Genomic DNA, 4,277 nt, shown 5'->3' on the forward strand with positions numbered 1-4,277 from the left:
CAGCACAGTAGCCCTAGACATTTTTCTCAGTGGTTAGAGCATCAGCCCACAGACAGAAGCATCTTGAGTTAAAAGAAATTCTGTTTAGCTCATTTTAATGGGAGCTAAGATTGGTCAAAATACATAAAATATTTAAAGCAGCTGTGTCCTGTCTATTCCCACTATTATAGATGAGGTTAAACCACAGAACTATGTAGACAGGGGCGGGGGCGGGGTCTTCTTTTCACTGATGAGCCTAAGGTATTGCTCCTCTCTGATCCCAATAACCATGGTGACACATTTTTTCCTGTCAATACTGCATGTACTAAAACTAGATAGTTACGCCCTGGCCGGTTTGGCTCAGTGGATAGATCATCGGCCTGTGGATTGAAGGGTCCCAGGTTCGATTCTGGCCAAGGGCACATGCCCAAGTTGTGGGCTTGATCCCCAGTAGGGCACGTGCAGGAGGAGCCAATTAATGATTCTCTCTCATCATTGATGTTTCTAGCTCTCTCTCCCTCTCCCTTCCTCTCTGAAATCAATAAAGAAATATACTTTTTTAAAAAAACTAGATAGTTACAAACAAAACTCAGAAACATAATTTTCATTCTAATGAAATAATCCTGAAATTATTCTGCTTTTTACTGTGGCTTTACCGGCTGCCCCATGGTGCAGGTTCCTGGGGGCCTCCTGCTTGCATGACTCATTGTAGATGCTGGCCCACATTGACTGAGGGGTCCTTGATGGGGAATTCTGATTCCTGACACCCCCGCCTTCGTTCCTCTTTGCCTACAGTTTGGTAAAGAATGTTGGTGGAGATGTCATGGGCACATTTGCACCCATGTTCCTACTGCTTTAAGAAAGGAATGGGCAGGGGAGAGTACTATCAAAGGGAAAGCAGCCAGGCATTCCTGATCTCAAGGGGCAACTGAAGCCCTAACTGGTTTGGCTCAGTGGATAGAGCATCAGCCTGCGGACTGAAAGGTCCCAGGTTCGATTCCGGTCAAGGGCATGTACCTTGGTTGAGGGCACATCCCCAGTAGGGTGTGTGCAGGATGTTTCTAACTCTCTATTCCTCTCTGTAAAGAATCAATAAAATATATATATATTTTTAAAATGGCAACTGAAAAGGGAAGACCTGTGAGATCCCCTAGGTTCGAGGGCAGTCTAAGTCTTCACCTCTCCACGTGGGTGCACATAGTGGAGAGGGTAGACCTTCCCTCCTCGGAGCTAAAAAGATTGAGAGATTTTGAAAGGCCCAGGTGTGCCAAAGGTCAGAGGGGTCAACATCCAGACCCTCCCGTGGGGAAGGGAGGGAGAAGACTCCAGGAGAAATCCTCTGCAAAAGGGAAGCCAATGGCGGTAAGGAAGTTTCTGAATAATTAAAAAGTTAAGAATAAGCAAACTCGGTTGCCACGGGGGAAGGAGGAGGAGTGGGGGGATGAAAAAGCAGTTGATGTGGTAATTAAGAATTTGGTGAGAGCCTAGGCAGGTCACCTCCTTTCTGAGATCAGAGCCCCATCAGAAATTCTTTCAAGTGTCCTTCTGCGTCGCCAACGATGACAACAGCAAATCAATAAGTGCTTGAAATGAAAGGGGATGTTGGCGAGCCCCCGGGCTACAGATTTCCCCGCCGCCAGCCTTTTCTGAACTCCTGGCGTGCCTTTGCACCGCCTCTCTTCAGAAGAGCTACCTTTTATTCCTATTCTCAGGACGCAGGTAAGTGCTCAGTTAGCATATCTATTACTGTCCGCGCGAGTTCCAGCTCTCGGATCACGCGGAGCTGGCGGCCGCCGCTCGCCCAGAGCAGGGCGAGGGGAAGGCTGGCCAGACCGCCGGCCACACACCTCCCGGCTGGCTCGGCGGCTCCGGGAGTTAGCACTTCTGAGTTAGACCGCGGCCGACGAAGCGCTCCTTCCCCTTCGTTTATTTACCAACAAGCACGAAATCAGTCACAACAGAGAAGGACCAGGGCTCCCAAATTAAGCTCGGCATCACCGGATCTCCGTCCCGAGTTCCAGACAGCGGCCTGTTACCCATCCTACCCTCATCCCTCCCTAAAATGTCTTGATTTAACCATCTTTCCGGAGCCCCGCATCCCCGGGACGTTTTAATTAGGTAATTCATTAGTCAGTCAATACAGACATTTATCTATTCTTTTAGCTCTAGTGGTTAAGTACTAATTTCAAAATGATTATACGACACCGGAATAGGCAACGCAGAGTAATTTTAATTTATATGCAAATCATCTGGTTCATCTTAAATGCCTTTTTTTAAAAAAAAAAAAACAATTATTGTATTGTAGCATCGGACATTCTGATCAAACCGCCTGAAGAGATCATTCGGAAACAAGACCTAAGACTGGCGAGAAAATTTAGAACCGCCAACAAATCAATAATGTTTGAGGCAGTTAAACATCTCTAGCCATCGGTATTTACATACTCGCTTGTTGTCAGATAAGGAGCTGGGAAATTGCCTGCCAGGGTTGAGATCATAATCCAGAGTGAGAAAGTCAATGGTAGCACGAAGCCCGACCCGCGGGCTGTAAAATAATACCGTACCTCCCCCAAATCCTCACTCTTTGGGGGAGCGAGGGCTGGCAGAGGTCACCCCACATTTGTCCCCGGTCTTGCCCCTCTTTGATCAGAAAATGTTATGTCCTCCCGGAGTCTCACCATTTGATTCTTGCTCTTAGCAGTTCTGTCACTTGCTTCAAATATGAAAAGAAGGGATATCATTCAGAATCTCACTAAAAATTCTCTGACCCTGTTCCGTCAAGGAGCGCTCTCCCTGGGCTGGTTGGAGGGGAGGGGATGTTTATTTCCCGGTGTCCCCCGCACATAAAACCCCAGGGTAGAAAAGACAGAAAGAAGAGCTAGGGGAAATAGTCCAGTGGAAGGCTATCCTCTTCAGACTTGTTTCAAAATTTTTGGAAAAGTAAAAAATGATGTACACACCAGAGGGGGAAAAAAATTTTAAGATATTCTAGAGCGCCGAGTCTCCTCAAGGAATACCAGGAGAGCCGACCCGCGTTGTTTATGTCACATTGTAACATCCTGGAAATTCACAGATACGCGAGGTCAGCGCCTCCCCACCCGGCGACTTGGCCCTGAAGGAGCTGGTGGTACCTTCGAAGCTGCAACCTTGTTTACAACTGCAGGGCAGAGTGCTCGCTTTGCTGGGACGCTCCCTCCACCCCTTCCTAATTTGGAGCAATCGGAATCTACATCCCATGGCCACGGCCCGTCGCCAGGGCCCACTATTCCATTTCTGCTCTGACGGGGAAAACCTGAAATCCACATCTTACAGCAGCTCGGCGGTTTGTAGCCCCCCAGCACCCTGCCTCCCCGCTGCATGCCTAATGTATTCCCCCGTGGTTCTGGGCATTAATTAGTTGTTTAATAGGAGTATGACTAAAAATGTAAAAGAAGGATTAGGAGCGTGAAACGTATGTCCAGCTCCTTCCACACACTCGAGGGGGGAGTGAGAATCATTCTGTATCTTCTATTTCTCCAGGAGCCATTTGCATTTCCCACCAGCTGCTCACTTCAGCTGCACTGGCGCTGGGCGAGGCGAGGACCCAAAAGCTCAGAGCGGTGTCTGCGACGGCCCGCCCGCCGGACGAGGGTTCACCAGCCCCTGGCAGGCGAGACTCCAGACAGAAGGGGGCGAGGGGTCGTGAGCTTCCCCAAGCCCCTTCATCCCAGTCCTGGTTAGCACCCCTCCGAATCCAGAGGGGAGGGGGCTGCACGCGCACATCTGCGCGGCTCCCCAGCTGCAGCCCGGTTCTCTCTCCCTGGTCTCCGCGTCTCTGAATCGTCCTGTCTCTGGTTTTCTCACTCTTTTACCACTTTTCCTTGAGATTTCCCATCCCTGCCACCAGACGAAGGCGAGGCCCTTCTGCTTGAGCGTCTCTTAATCTCTATAAAATGAAAAGAAAAAGGGGGGGACATTAACCCAGTATTCGGGAGTGGGGGTAGGAGAAATGTTTGATAAGCAGAGATGAAAATGTCCCGCTCGGAAAACATCTGCCGGTACGTTGTAACTTTAGATTTCAGTTGTCAGACTTGTTGATTAAATTTTATTTTCTTGCCTCAGCAAGATTCCAGAAACCCAGGGACAGGGGGGGGAATAAAAATAAAAATTAAAAAAAAACAGCACGTGGGCATGTCCCCCTCATGTCTCTTCCCTTAAGTAAAACTGTCTTGAGTTTTCACCTGGTAAAGGGAGAAGGTTTGAGTTTTCACGGATGTTACGTGAAGTTCAGTAATGGCTTTAAAATGTAGATCTCTCTTCAG

The sequence above is a fragment of the Myotis lucifugus genome, unplaced genomic scaffold, assembly GCF_000147115.1.
Source record: "Myotis lucifugus unplaced genomic scaffold, Myoluc2.0 scaffold_217, whole genome shotgun sequence".
Classification (NCBI taxonomy): Eukaryota; Metazoa; Chordata; class Mammalia; order Chiroptera; family Vespertilionidae; genus Myotis; species Myotis lucifugus.